The sequence below is a fragment of the Chaetura pelagica genome, unplaced genomic scaffold (assembly GCF_000747805.2).
Source record: "Chaetura pelagica isolate M959 unplaced genomic scaffold, ChaPel_1.0 scaffold90, whole genome shotgun sequence".
NCBI classification, from domain to species: domain Eukaryota; kingdom Metazoa; phylum Chordata; class Aves; order Apodiformes; family Apodidae; genus Chaetura; species Chaetura pelagica.
The window spans coordinates 13,301,404-13,317,629 of record NW_009953496.1 but is presented as its reverse complement, the minus strand read 5'-3'; positions in this window follow the sequence as shown (position 1 = coordinate 13,317,629).

The window sequence follows — 16,226 nt, the reverse complement described above, 5'->3', positions numbered from 1 at the left end:
CCCTGCTTCTGGCCGCGGCTCCTCCCCTGTAGCAGCTGCCCCCCCCCACACACACACACAGAGGGTTCAGCGCCACGTGGAGACGCCATTTTAAGTCAGTTTTGTCGGCTGACTCAAAGGACATTTCATGTTCGTGTAAGGAAATACCTGGTCCTTCACACCAAGTTAGAAAACAAACCAAGCTTATTGGAAGTTTTTGTTACCATAAGTGAGACTTTATTTACATTGAAAATGCAAATATATGCTTATACTGATATCAGAAGTATTATAAGCCTCAGAATCATAGTACAGTGATAACAACTGTATTGTGATATCACATGTCATGAACAAGAGAAGCAGCATATCACAATAGCTATTTTTTGAATATAAGTCATGCTAAAAGAATACAGATTTAGTTCCTGTGTAGACAACTCCGGAGATACAAAATTAGCTTTTTCAAAGATTTTGACCACATTAAATGTGAACTCAACCTTTCTGCATGATCGGCTTTTTTTCACAAGCCCTGGGAACAGCTCTCTAATGTCACTTCCAGTCCAGCCTTAAAATACATGAATCTTATGTTTGCTTTCCTGTCATCATTGTTTCTTGACCACCTAAGGCCTCATTTTTCAGCAGTGGTCATAGAAATTTGATTTGCTGGAACACTCCAAGGAAGGCTAGGAGCCAGACTCACTGCTCTCTCATTTGGGCAGAATCAGCCATAAAAACAAGTGTGAAATAATCAAAACAGCTGAGAAAACACAACACGGTCTCCCTGGTAAAATCATATTTGGTCTTTGGAAACAAAGAGTTGTAGCTCAGGAGCTGCTGGCTATATACAGTACCTGGCAGAGAAATGCTTTCTGAGTAGTGGTCTGAGCAAACACACTCACACTTAAAAAAAACACTGTGGTTTATTAAGATTGTTTTATTTCAGCAACATTTTATATAATTACTTCTGAAGTGACAAAAGGCATGGACAACTTTGTAGAGTGCAGTGCTCAAAAGTCCCCTTTTTCCAGTGAGGAGCTATATACCACTACATTAGGAAGCTGTGCACACTTGTAGAGTGTTCTTCTTGCCACTCCACATTTCTGTTGAAAATTTTGCATCCTTCTATGCAGAAGTCTTAATTTCAGCAAGAGTGATGTGTCTTTTTATTTTCCTTGACTTCTGTGGACTCCCAGCAATGTGCAGACCCCACTGAGGACAATCTGAACCCTGAACCCTCTGAACCTTGATTTCACAAGTCAACATTATGGTATCTTCCAAAAATGTTTGTAAGTAAAACGGACTATGTCTGTATTTAATAGTGATAGCTCATGTATGCTTGCCAGATTGGGTTTTAAGGTGGCAGCTCAATATCTGCAGAGAAATTTTACGTTTTAAAATTTTTTGGAGGAGACACAGACCTTACAAACTTTCAGGTGTCTAAGAGCTTATTAGGATTTTATGGGTCTCATCTTTGACTTCACATTCCCTGAATTATGCTTGTGTTCAGCCTTAAATATTGTGGGGGGTTTGTGTGTGGTTTAATTAATATGAAGCTAGTTTCTCTGACTCTAACTGTAGACAAAACACTGAGCTGCTGCTCATTTTGAGCAAAGACAGAAAGGCAGTGATGCATTATTTTTTTCTGTTTAACTGAAAGTGATTTGTAAGACAATTAGAATTGCATAATGCCAGTGACAGAAAGTACATTCAGTGTATAAGCACCTTTCTAATCCTACTTGGGATTGCAATGTTATTTGCACCAATGAAGATAAAATAGAATTCTGCTGAAATCAAATGTGTTATTCTCAGGTATGTGGGGTGCTGTAAAGCACAAAGAATGATGTTGTGGCTTCCAGACAACCACAGTTTTAGTAGGATACAAAAGTAAGAGTAAAAGTAAGAGTAGTTACCTTTCACAATTATAATAGTCAGGATTAGCTGATTGAATTCTGCGCTTATCACAGAATCACTTCAGTTGGAAAAGACCTTCAAGGTCATCAGGTCCAACCAGTATCATAGCAGAACTGAATGAAAAGGAGAGGTCTGGAAGAGCAATGTTTTCTTCTTGACAAAAGTATTTCCAACTAGAGATTTAAAGAGAAATCACAACAAAATTGTAATCCAAACAGAAGAAATGTGGGCAACAAAATTTTTAAACAAAATTACTCTCCTATTTTTCAAACTTATGTATGAGACATGAGTTCTGGACTTGTATTAGCATCTCACTGTGTTAGTGCAGGCCTTTGAAGGCTATTCAGGGAGGAAAGAACCAGGTAATTTGAATAGGAAAGATGTTTCTAGTTTCCTTTTAATAGTAATTTCACATAAAGTGATAAAAAGGTGTTATAAATGTAGATCCAAGAGTAGAAGGAATCAATACGAATCCTTTTTTCCAGATGTCTTATGTCCTAGATCTGTGGTTCCCAAGAAAATGAGAGCCTTGCTAGCATGTAACACAAGCTAAAAATTACAGCCTGACCTGTGCTGACTGTACAGGAGAGGATGGGAAGATGGTAGTAGATCTGGAGCTAGAACAAGTTAGAGGGAAGAGGAAAAGCTGAGCCCAGTGACATACACAGCAATAACTTTCGGTACAGTTATGTATAAAGAAGTTACAAAAATCTTGGATTCTGTTGATGCTGGAGGTCATCCATCCCTACTAATATATCAGCAGAAGCCAGGGAACTTTTCTTTTAATATTTTGTCTGAAAATTTAACTAAACAAAAACTTCAGGGTCTAATGGCCTAATGCTCTGTGAGTCTTCCAGACTAGCAAAGTTACTGATGTGTATGGAAGCTAATGAAATCTCAAAAATAAATTACCTGCATACGGAAGCAGAGATAGTTATGAAAACTAAAGCCTTCACTTTTGATAGTGATTTTCTGTAGGAGAATCTTGAAATCTTGAATTGCTGTGTTGAGTAATTTTGTACTAGTCTAAAGTCTAAAATGTGTTGGTTTGCACAATTAAGACTCTTTTTGCTTGTATTTCTAGCACCTGGGAAAGTTGACAGAATCGAAGCAAATATTTTCTAATTTGATTATATATGACAATGTTAATGGTCCAAATGTTTATTCGATGTATTTAAATTTGTTTATACTTACTTGGGACATATCCAGGATGCAGTGGAAACATGGCAAGTTTAATTAATTTCAAATGTCCAGCTTATTTCCTCTGTTGATACTCAGCCTGATGTTAGTAGTAACATATTGTGTTGTTCTTGGAACTCAATAACAGCTTACATATCTGATACTTGTGTGCTTCTACTTTGTTTTCCCTCACTATTCTCAGATAAATACAGGCTAAGTCTTTGAGAGGCCCAAGTTCACACAGAGTCTTGTAGTTACACTAATTGCAGTATGTCAAGATTTGTCCCACATTCTCCTCTCAAATACTTCGGATGTTTGGAGGCAAACTGATCTCTGTTTCATATTAGCTTGATTAATAGACATGTGATATAATTGAGCAATAAAGCTTTGGTCTCAGAGCAAGTTATGCACAGGCATATATATATATAGCTTGTAGTTATCCAATAAGCAATCCTGCAGTCACTGTCATCACTTTATTACAGTATTCCATGTTCTTCTTAATGACAACTGATTTTTTTTGGCAATTAATTATCAAATAATGTTTTCACAAAAATGTTTTCTTCTACTCAGTCAACTTCATAGATGGTCAAGCCATATTAATGAAATTAATTATTTGCAATTTTGCCCATTAATTCATGAATAATTTATCTGAAAATAATTGGTCCAGATTCTCAGATGCTTTTCATCAGAAGAACTCCATCGGAATCTGTAGAATTTTACTGATTAAAACCAGCTGAAAATTTGACCCATCTGCTGCCACAATGGCCTTAGTGTTGAATATAGGTTTTAACAAGTTATTAATTTGTATAAACTAAGATTGCTCTATGATCTAACTTTTCTAATCTTTCCTGACATGAGTATTCTCACATTCTTAGTGGTATCTTAATAATACGCCATTTGAGTTGATTTAGTTGGTTAAATCTTGAAAAGCTTTTCAACAAGACATCAGTTGCTCAAGAAATATAAGCTTCTAAGAAAACAGACAAGCCATGATGTTTTCAAAGTGACATAAGGACAATCCCTTTAATATATTGATTGTGACACTCAGTGTCAATCACAAGTACTACGCTCAGTTCCTGCTCTCCTTTCTGTAGCTACATTTGCAGTTGCAAGTTGCAGAGTGAGAGAATTCAAGGGTGTTTGAAGAATCACTTCAATATCGTCTGAAAAATTACAATTTAACTAGTGTGAACTATTATTTCATTGAAGTTCACACTAGGTGAACAAGAAAAATGTGGGGCCATCTCTGAATACGATGGATCATTTAGTGACAACAGGTAAAGATAAGGTGATGCTTTCTGGGTGGTGCTGTAAGCCATCCAGAAGATTCATGGAGGGTATAGATTTATAGAATCATAGAGTTGTTAAGGTTGGAAGGGACCTTAAAGATCATCAAGTTCCAACCCCCCTACCATGAGCAGAGAACCAGACCACTAGATCATGTTGTACAAAACCTTGTCCAACCTGGCCTTAAAAACTACCAAGAATGGGGCATCAACAACCTCCCCGGGCAATCCATTCCGGTTCCTCGCCACCCTTATAGTGAAGAATTTCTTCCTAATATCTAACCTAAATCTCCCCTCTCTCAATCTAAAACCATTACCCCTTGTCCTATCACTATTTTCTCTGATGAAAAGCCCCTCCCCAGCTTTCCTGTAGGCCCCTTCAAGTACTGGAAGGTGCTATAAGGTCTCCTCAGAGCCTTCTCTTCTCCAGGCTGAAGAGCCTCAACTCTCTCAGCCTGTATTCATAGCAAAGGTGCTCCAGGCCTTTGATCATCTTGGTGGCCCTTCTCTGGACCCTTTCCAACAGGTCTATATCTTTCTTGTGCTGAGAGCACCAGAACTGTATGCAGTATTCCAGGTGGGATCTCACCAGAGACCCCTCTTAGGTGTCAACCACACCACACAGCTTGGTATCATTAGCAAATTTCTGAGGATACACTCAATCTCACTGTCCATGTCCCAAAAAAGACGTTATGTAGGATGTATGCAGGGCAACTTTTTAAACCAGAAAATAGACAGCTCTACCAGAAAGAGGGGTTGGACTAAAGACCTCCTGAAGTGTTTTCTACTCTGAAAGGTCCTGTGACATTCTGATTCCCAAACACTCCTAATAATTTGACAACTACTGTTGCCTTTGAAGTTACATATTGTTAGTCACTTACAAAAATCTAACTGATCAGGCCAAGCATATAAGCAAGTGTGTGAACTGCACCCTGCACTTTATGCTAGATATCAAATAGAACAACTTCATTATAGTTATTTTTTGTGGTTTGAAAACAATTTGGGCATTATAAGAAAACTGGCCATACTGCTTTTGAATAGGTAATTTTGTAGAGCGAAGAAGTGCAAAAATCAAATGTTAGAACACATTCCCATTTTATGTCCATTACCTTGTATTTTTGTTGCATCTATGAATGAGCTAGATAAATCAGGAAAAGCTTCACTGGGAGTAGCTTTATATACAAGCAAGAACACATCATTATGTTTTTTAAATGGTTTCATTGTTTCTGTATCATTCTTCTTTCTTAGTCTGTCAATGTTATTTCTCTATTATGAAGTCCAATGTTTTAATTTAATCAGCTCAAGCTTTTCTGGTGTAATCAAATATAGTCTGCTTTGTCAGTTTTTTGTTTTTAATGGAAAGTACCTGGAGTCACTTAATTTAGACATTTCTTCCCTCTACAACTTAATTTTTCTGTAAGTACTAATAAAAGTACAATGTTACAACTGTAGATGATTTTAGGTACCTTTTAAGCTATAGATACACTTTATAAATATTTTCCATTTAATTTCCAAAATTAATATTTCATTCATTTTCCATTAAGAAGTCAATATTTTTTTTTTTCAAATTAGTATATTTTCACTTACTCCTTTAATATTTTTTTTATTCCTTAAGAAAAGTTGCTTCAGGCATATGTATTTGTGTGTGTCTGTATATATATATGTATATATTTTGTTACTGTTTTAATAAAATACACTTCCTCATCAGATATTACATATTTGTCACTTAAAACGTTTTATGAGCATTATCACTGGGAGTTTAAGATGAATATACCTTATGTTTTAGGCTAATTACATATTTCAGAGCTAGTAATGGTAGGAACTGCCTTGGCAGGCAAAGAATCTCATTAGCGTGAGTTCACCAGGTGTTCATAAGGATATTTGCCTTATGGGACAAAGATAAAATTGGAAAATCAGGAGGTTTTTTGAATCACAACGTCTGACATTTCTTTAATATGAATTGGGAGTACAGCAGAACCCAGGTCCACACTTTTTCCTGTAAGTATTAAAGAAGCAATTTTTCTGGCTAGTAAGAAACACCCTTTGTGGGAAAATATGGCCCTGGTTATTAATTTTAAATGGGAATCACAGTCAAAACTCTCCAAGAAGGCTGTAATTTTTGTGGGTCATTTACTTATTTTTAAAATTTTTCAAATTCAGAAGTGAAACAAGATGGCAAACAACTGACATCTACTTTCAGAGGGTTTTCTCCATCAAGCAGTAACTACTTGTGTAAAGGTATTGCCCAGATTTGAACACCTTTTCAAAAATAAAAACCAGAAAAAGTCCAGTCATCCAGATAGGCAGCAATTCACATAGGAGGTGGAAATTAATTGTAGCAGATTAGAAATATATCAACACATCTCATTCAGTGTCTTCTAGTAAAAAATGAGTAAACAGAGACCCATGGTGGGAAAGAGAAGTTTATGTCAAGTCATTTTAGAACACTATAGGTAACCCTAGTAAAAATATTACATTTTGCACTAATATAAATTGCATAAAACCATTGCATTAGCTATGAAATGAATGCTGGAATAATAAATAAGATCAGAAATCCTCCCAGACATCATATTTAGTTTATCTTTAATTTTAATATGATTCGGAGGATTTGGACTTGTCACTAGAAAGCATTCTGCAAGATTTTTTGGTCACTGAGCATGATTTGACCTTACCTGCATCAACTAACTTCACTCTAGTAGAATTCTGTCCACTTCAGTGGAACAAATCTCAAGTTACTTAATTTCACTTTCAGTGAGTGAGAATTCTCCCAGTTGCTCTATGTTTAGAACTTGGAAGTCAGGGAAGTTTTTATGCACATGCTCCACGAACACTTGACATAGGAGTTTCAAATTTTCAACTCCTAAGGGTTTGGATTTTCAGTTTTCCCTTTAGAAATGCCATAGGTATGGATATCTTCACTACCTACAGGGAACTTGCTTTCCCTAGTTACCTTCTATGACTGACTAAGAATCACTGACCTCATAATTACCAATGTAGGATGTTGAGTTTTACTGTTTGGAAGAGCTGACTGGCATTTTGTGTGTTCTAGCCAAAGTTACTTGTTTTTTTTTTGTTGTTGTTGTTTTTTTTTTTTTTTTTCTTTTTTTTTTTTTTTTTTTTAAGGACAGCTATGTAGTCTTCATCTTCACCCTCTGTAATAATGGTGTGCTGCTATTTGGTGAGATTTCTGATACTAAATAGCGGAGACATTTTAGTCTGCTTTAAAGCAGTAGTCACTGCAGAAACTGTTGGTAGAGTTTCTAGAAGAGTGAAGCCTGCCAATAGAGTCTAAAGTCTTATGAGGAAAGGCAGAGAGATCTGGGTCTGATTAGCCTGGAGAAGAGAAGACTAAGAGGGGATCTTATCAAACCTTATAGATACCTAAATGTGGGTGCCAGGCTCTTCCAGTGGTGCCCAGCAACAGGACAAGGGGCAAAGGGCACAAACTGGAGTAATAGAAGCTCCATCTGAACATGAGAGAAAACTTCTTTACTGTGAGGATGACAGCACGGGAACAGGCGGCCCAGAGAGGTTGTGTAATCTCCTTCTCTGGAGATATTCAAAACTCATCTGTATGTGATCTCGTGCAACCTGCTCTTGGTGAAACTGCTTTGGCAGGAAGAGATGATCTCCAGAGGTCCCCTCCAACTCCTACTATTTTGCAATTCTGTGAATCAACAATTCTTGCTACCTTTACTTTCTTCACATTTTTATGGCTTACTGCATTCTTACCTCTTTCACACAGGTGATACCTGCCCAGTTAAGTTTGGACTTCTTTAGACAAACTGTTACCTCTAAATAGATCTCTCTAGATGGACAGATTCTGTGAATGGTTAGCCATTAGACTGACAGATTTCTGTGTCTAGTCATTTCTGGTGACAAAGCCCCACCTGAAGCATGTCATCTCCTTGGGCACATAACTGAACTCCTTCATTAATCATGACATTCACATTAATCAGACACTGAAGTCACCCTTTCTAACAGCTAAATGTCAGCAGAGAATATTCCACAGGCCTAATGGAACTTGCATTTAGAACAGTGATGTCTAAAAAACTCTTCTGATTGCTGATGTTATGGATGTTCCGTTCCCATAAAAAACCCCACCCTTTAATACTTAAACACAGTAATATTTAATCTCCTTCTAGCTAAACTTAAATGTATTGTGTTTTATGAGTATGTATTTGCTACTGTTAACAAGTATTACAAATTATCTGTGTTTTAAGGCTAAGCCTAGTGCTGAAAAATTATAGGAAGGAGAATCATGGAGAAAAAATTCTCATGGATCAGAGAATATATTGGTATCTCCAAATCTTTAGCACACCCATAAAAATATTTTCTATTTTGGAATGCAACATCTCACCTCTTATATCAGTTATCCCCATCAAAATTCAATTTGCTGTACATTCAACATGTATTTCCACACTATATCAGCATAGAAGAAAATACAGTAACTGATCACTAATAAAACCCCTTCTATTGGTGCCAAGAATAACTGCACATTATCAGCAAGAAAAAAAACAACAAAACAAAACACAACTTTTTTTGCTATGTAAATAATAGATAAAGAACAACAAAAAAAGCATAATCCAGCTATCTTGTCTTCAGGGAAAAATAAACCCCTATAAGCCCAATTTATGTAGAAAGATCCATTAGGCAGGAAGTTAGTAAGCCAGAGTCTGTCCTATGACTCTGAAGGGAATAAGTTAATGTTGGGTGCCTTAAATAAGAAATTGCAGAAGGAAGGAAGAAATTTCAGCATTTCATTATTTCTCATTTGCAATTTGCTCTAAAAACACTTTGTCTAGACAAACATCTGACAATATTAGTGTATAAGCTTGGGGAACACTGAGTGTTATAATAAAGTTATTACTATCAAGAGGCTACCTTGTGACTCCCAGCACTTCCATGCTGGTTGTATTGCACATCCCCAGGAGGCTTGCAGAGGTGTGTCATTTTAATACACACCAGGAAAAAATAATGAGGTTGGGAGTATCATTTGTCTGAAGGTTAGATTGTCAATTGGGTTATGCACAATGAGATTTCTCTGCCTCAGAAGACTGTAACCTGTTATGTTCTGGATACAGATATGACATTTCACCACTTTTATTCCATTAAGGACAGTAGTCCATGCTACCACTATTTTAGGCATAAAGCTGCATTTTGAATGGACTTAAGACACATCTTCTTCCAGATTAGCAAAATGTGATAGTGAGATGCTGTGGATATTCTGACACACCATGTATGCAAATTCAATGTTCCCAATCTTAAGAAAATGCATACAGTCAAGGTTTGGTTATAATGTAATAAGCTTATGTGATTTTTTTTTCTGTGCCTACCTTTGAAGTCAATGTGGAAATATGTATGTGCACTTAAAGGTGCACACAGTTACTAATCTATTTGCCACTGAAGATAATGCCAGCCTTTCCACTGACAGTAATGTTGGCTGACTGGGACCGTACATATGTACACATTTATTTTGATGTTCACAAGATAGATTTAACTCATGTTTGCATTATATTTATAAGATGACTGGTATCTGTATTTTCAAATTCTTCTTGTCTTTGTCTTCCTTCCCTTTCAACTTGAAATGGAACCTGAAAAACCAGTTCATGCAGGTAAGGTGGGAATAGGATCAAGGATCATGAGAGAGAAAAATAACAGAACTGGAAGAACAGTATTACCAAAAAAGCTCTTTTTTCTTGTAATATTGGACAGGTTTCTCTAACTTATTAGAAGACAGGATCCCCCAGGTATTTTGAAAATTCCACTTGGTTTGCCTTTAACAAGGCTGTTCTTACAGATGGGTCGACATTCTGCTTATTGCTTATGAAGACCTTAAGACCCCACAAGGAACATGCCTGATACAAATCTTTTGTGAAAATTACCTGGCTTGGATTTCCTGGAGATGCAGTCACAACAGTACATAAAAGAGCAAAGAATTAAGGGTGTGATACAACTCTTATGAAAGTTATGTGTGGATGGATCACTTCTTAACACAATGGAAGTATATTCGGAAGCAACTCAGCGATTCCTGTATTATAATTCAATTCTGCAGGGATGGCAGTGCAGAATAATAACTGACTCAAAGAACAACAGGTATCAAAGCTAATGTTCAGAACCCAGGAATTAGTCTGGAAAGTGTTTTGTAACATAGAAAACCTCTTGAAGTTGTTGAATTCAAACATGGTGGGGTAAAAATGCATTGCTGCTAGACACAGACTGTGGAGTCATTTTGCTTTGTCTCCTACTTAGTGTTAAGTCCAAAACGTATGCAATCGTGCTTTCCATTTTCTGTCAAATACAGATTATACCTGTGTTTATATAAGATTATATCCTTGTAATGAAGTCTACATATTGGTGGGGAAGATGTTTTCTCTGTAATGTTGATGTGACTACCAGCACTGAATGATCACGATATCCAAAGCTGTGCTCTGAGTTCTAGCTAAAGAGAAGCCCCACACTTGATATTTTAAGTATTTGAGGACTCATAGGACTTCATTCTGTTAGTCATTATACACTAGTAAATTGCCAATATTTTCACTGACATAAAAGTAATAAGGAGAGAGTATTAAGGACTAGCAGGCAGAGTAGAAAGCTCTTCTAAGGTTTCTATCTGGTACAGTAAATTTTTTTTTTCTGCAGACCTGACAACTGTAGAAAACTTTTGGTGTGATTTTCTCTACTTTATGCAAGATAAGTCTGACAAAAACTGTGCATGTTGACCTTCCATAGCATTCAATGTACAGCAACTCTTGGCATACTCAACTATGCTATGAACTGTCACTTTTCAGATGTGACTTGCTGACATTTCCATGACAATCCATGGCAGTACCATAGAGCTGTACTATATCAACCTAATCCAGTTTAGCATTATTGTCAGTCAGGCAGCACATAGTGGCTACACAGCATTAATCAGTCAACCATTGTGTAGCATCACTTCTTGATTCAGTCTCTACTGACAACCACTCCCTCCCTTTTATTCTGCATATTCACAGTTCTACAGCCCTCAGACCACTCTGTACTGTACGGCATGCACACTATTATGCCTCAACAATGTAAGTCTTCCTACTTATGTGCTTCTCTCAAAAGGTGACAGAAGATAACCTTTATTTCAGTATTGGTTAAAAGCAATTGATGTCCCATGTGTTTGAAATTGCTCCCTCTAACAAGCAGGTAAATTACTATTTGGTGGTTCACAATAACTCAGTTTGCTGACTTGAATAATATATTCCCACAAAAATACAGGTCATGCAGAAATATGGAGGAGCAAGTTAATTTGAGTGTTTGAAGTTACAAGTTCAACTTCATTCCAGAAGCTTGCAGTTGCCACTTTTTTGTATTTTTTTGCCCCCATTATTTGGATTGATCCAATTTAATTTGGATCATTTCACTGATATAATTGCCTTTCAAACAGCATAATGCCCAAAGAATTATGCTGTGTGCCTAAGCATAACTGAAGGGTGGCAAATTATTTGCCTTTTGGGAATTACCACACAGGGATAGATAAAAACAAGAACCGTTTAAATAGTTTGGATTCTAGAAAAAAATGTACACTAAACAGCACCTTGAGGCTTCCATAGGAGGAGTGGACAGCTGCTCCAAAGTGGGGACAAGAGAACATCTGGGTTATTGTAAGAGTTGACATATGATGAGGGATGAACTTATTTTCTTCATAGACGATCACAAGTATATTCAATGACCCCCAGTCTCCTTGGTGGGATGAGAGAGAGAATCAGAAGCGTAAAGAGCATAAAAGTGAGAAAACTCATGAGTTGAGATGAAGACATTTTAGCAGATAAAGCAAAAGCTGCACAGGGAAGCAAAGAGAAATGAAGAATTCTTCCACTACCTGTCACACACAGATGTTCAGCTGTCTCCAGGAAGCAGGGTTCCAATCACACGTAATAGATTCTTGGGAAGACAAACACCATCACTCAGAACATGCCCCCCTTCCTTCTTCTTCCCCTGGCTTTATATACAGCGTATGACAGCATATGGTATGGAAGATCCCTTTGGCCAATTTGGGCCAGTTGTCCTGGCTGTGCCCGCTCCCACCTTCTCACTGGCAAGACATGAGAAGCTGGAAAGTCCTTGGCTAGTGTAAGCACTACTTAGCAACAACTAAAACATCAGGGTGTTATCAACATTGCCTTCATATTAAATCCTAACCACTATACCAGCTACTAGGAAGAATATTAACTCTATTCCAGCCTATACAACTGGACATAAGCCCGGGGTTCTAGGTAGTCACTGTCACTTTGGAAAAGAGGCTTTTTCCTGGCTTTGCAGTGGTTCAGATGGTTTGAGAGGTGCCTCTACTTCTGTGTGTGGGACTAGCACATTCCTTTCAGTCTTCCATTTAGATCTAGAGTCTTTTTTCCACCATATACATCTCCCTAAACTAATCTCTACTGTGAATATTTTTTACAGATTTCACATGCTTATGTTGTTGGTGTTTTTCCCCATGGTAAACTAATAACTGATGGTAATAATGATTGTCTTATTTTCTGCTTTGTTTTTAACAGGTAATTATTGTCAAAAAAAGGATCAAAATGAAAGAATGTTATGCACACCTTATACATATCTTTTATAGCATGTTGCTGATCTCAAACTTAGGAAATGCTTTTTCACTGCTTGAGTCTTTCCATTGTATTTCTGAAGGGGAACAGAGAAAACAAACAAAAAAAGATTTCATAGTTTCTCTGATCTCTTTCCTTTTTTCCTCAGCTCCTATTCTCTCAGGTCAGCCTCAAAATTATGTCTATAAAGTGGCAGGAACCAGCTCAACACCACTGCCAAACAATACAAAGAGGTTAAGATTGTGCTTAGTACATAGGAACCAGAATAGGGTTTTCCTCAGGGAAAAAGCAAAGCAAAAACATTTGCAGTTAGGACAACTGGGTGGAGGAGAGGAGAAAACAGCAAGGACTAAAATCAAATTACTGGGAGAGAGAGATTGGAGTTAAAAGTAGCTTAAAATGAAGAGCAGAAAAGGAGAAGGTGAGCATATTGTTAGGAGAAGAACTGGAATAAATTTACTGAATAACTGTTGATTTGTAGTCATGTTGTGGAGGATGATGGGTATGCAAATCACAGTTGCAGTACATAAACTGGAATGGTGACAAGAGGTAGGAATATTTCAGAAAGTCAAAGCCTCAGTGACACCCAAGACAGCATGGAATATTTTCCCATCTTGCATGCATTTGTCTGGAATGAATAGCATATAAGGCAATCTCAGAGAATTGCAGATACCTGTGGTTTTTTTGACTTGGGGCTATCAGAGGATCTTTCATTTCTCTGTCTCCTTCCCAACTTGGAAAGTTTCTGGGGGAAAATCCTATGTCTGGATGGGGAGATGGATACACATGCACTTCACAAATCTGTATCAACTATATTCCCCAAATAGCCCTAATCAAACTGATCACAGATGGGTGGACATCCAACACCATTGCTTTGTTTAGGTATTACACCAAAATTTCTTTCCAAAACTTCCAGCAATGGTGGTGCAGTTTTAATGGTATCTCATAATTGTGAATTGGCAGCAATTACAACCCACACTTCAGGTAAGGACATACTAGAGGGTATAGCTGATTCTTAGCAGACATTTTGTTTGCCCACACTTGAACCTATTGCACCTGTATACAGCTATGTCTGACTCATCCTGTGTGCTCAGTTCAGAAAGCTGGAAACTTTGTAAGTGACAAATCATGTCTCAGCTAGAGGAGGTTTGTCAGTAAATGTATTAATATTCCTTTGTTATGAAGACATGATATGGATACAATTTTGATAGATAACAAACACACCATGATTCATGTACTGAAAGGATATCCTTATCGTATTTCTGGCTTGGTATATACAAGAATACTCTTCTTCTTGCACTGTGCATGGCATTTTGATTGAAATTATGGTGCTGGTAAAACAAATATGATCCTGCTCTTGACTTCACCAGAATGAAATTACATTATGTATTTGTTACATGATGAAATACCCACTTACAGATGCAACTGTCCCTTTATCAGCTATAGTATCCATTGAGATTATTGTTGTTTGGCATACATAAACTGAGGTTAACACATAGGTAATTATTGCTAAAATCCTCACAATCATATCTCCTGCTGATAAAAGTTTCAGGAAAAAAAGATGCGAGCAAATAAAAGTGGATCAATCCTAGAATTTTTTTCAGAGCTTTTTGCTGTTAGTTCTTAGTAAGATCATCAATACACAAACTTCTTTGAATTGTGATACCTGCAACACAGCATGAGAACTAGGAGCAGTTTCTTTAAAAGAAGGATGGCACTGTCAAGTATTGTGTTGTGACTGACAGCTAGTAGTGGGCCTGGTTTGCAGCTATGGACCATGGTGGTCATAGTCCATGAGGACTTGTTTGTTTTTTGTTTGTTGTTGTTGCTTGTTGTTTTTTTTAAATAAAAAATAAAAATAAAAATAAAAAAGAAAGAAAGAGAAAGAAAGAGAGAGAAAGAGAGAAAGAAAGAGAGAAAGAGAGAAAGAGAGAAAGAAAGAGAGAAAGAGAGAAAGAAAGAGAGAAAGAGAGAGAGAGAAAGAAAGAAAGAAAGAGAGAAAGAAAGAAAGAGAGAAAGAGAGAAAGAAAGAAAGAAAAAGAAAGAAAGAAAGAAAGAAAGAAAGAAAGAAAGAAAGAAAGAAAGAAAGAAAGAAGGAAAGAAAGAGAAAGAAAGAAAGAAAAGAAAGACGAGGGTGTGTAGATTCCCAGTATAAACAAAGTCCTCCTTAAATAACTGAGTTTGTGATTAAAAGTATGACAAATCTGGATACTCCATTGAGACTATTTGTTCCAGGCCATTTAGAGGAATGCAGCTAAATAAGCCGCAGAATGGTGGAGACTGAATTTGTTGCCTGATACAACAGCAGGCTGTCCTAGCGCTGACTGTATCCTTGTCCATCACAAGGTGTGATCAAGCATCTGCTAGATATAGCAATTTCATTTGCTGTTACCTACAGCAGGAACAGACAATGCCTGTTTGCCATGAGGGTTAAAAAAAGAATGTTTAGTTTTCTCTATCTGGATCATGAAACTCACACTTGATTCTCACAAACCACTCACCTTATAGAAAGCTGAATGGAAAGGCAGCATGAGTTTTGATATTGAGGAGAGTTCTGTTGTTTTTCAGACTACGAGAGGTAGTATGATCACAAGTAACAGAACAAAGAGCAAAGATTATTGAAACTGAATTGATGAAGCCTACTGAAAATGGAAGCCCTAGACAAACAGCTTCAGAAGGTGTAAAACCTATCAAGTGTCTGTTTAGATCATTGCAGATAGCTTGGTGATTCTACGTAAGAAGGCAAGGTAACTTTTATTAGGCTGGGACATAAATGAAAACAGTCAAGTGGGGCTACTGAAAGCCAAAAATATACTTGTGATTCAGGAAAGCAGTCCAAAGTTAGAACACCTAAACTGGAGAGACATGATCTCTCATTGCTTTAAGTTAAAAAACTCCTAATATTATACTATTGTGAACATGAAGTGATCAATCTCATCAATGTTTACAAATATGCAAGGAGTGAGTGTCAGGGAGATGGAGTTAGGCTTTTCTCAGTGATGACCAGTGATAGGACAAGGGGTAATGGATGTAAATTGGAGCAGAGGAGGTTCAAGGTGAATATCCGGAAAAAAATTTTTTTACTGTAAGAGTGACAGAGCACTGGAACAGGCTGCCCAGGGAGGTTGTGAAGTCTCCTTCACTGGAGACATTCAAAACCCACCTGGATGCGTTCCTATGTGATGTACTCTAGGTGACCCTGCTCTGGCAGGGGGGTTGGACTAGATGATCTTTCGAGGTCCCTTCCAACCCCTAAGATTCTATGATTCTATGATTATATGAATCTACATTAAAAAAA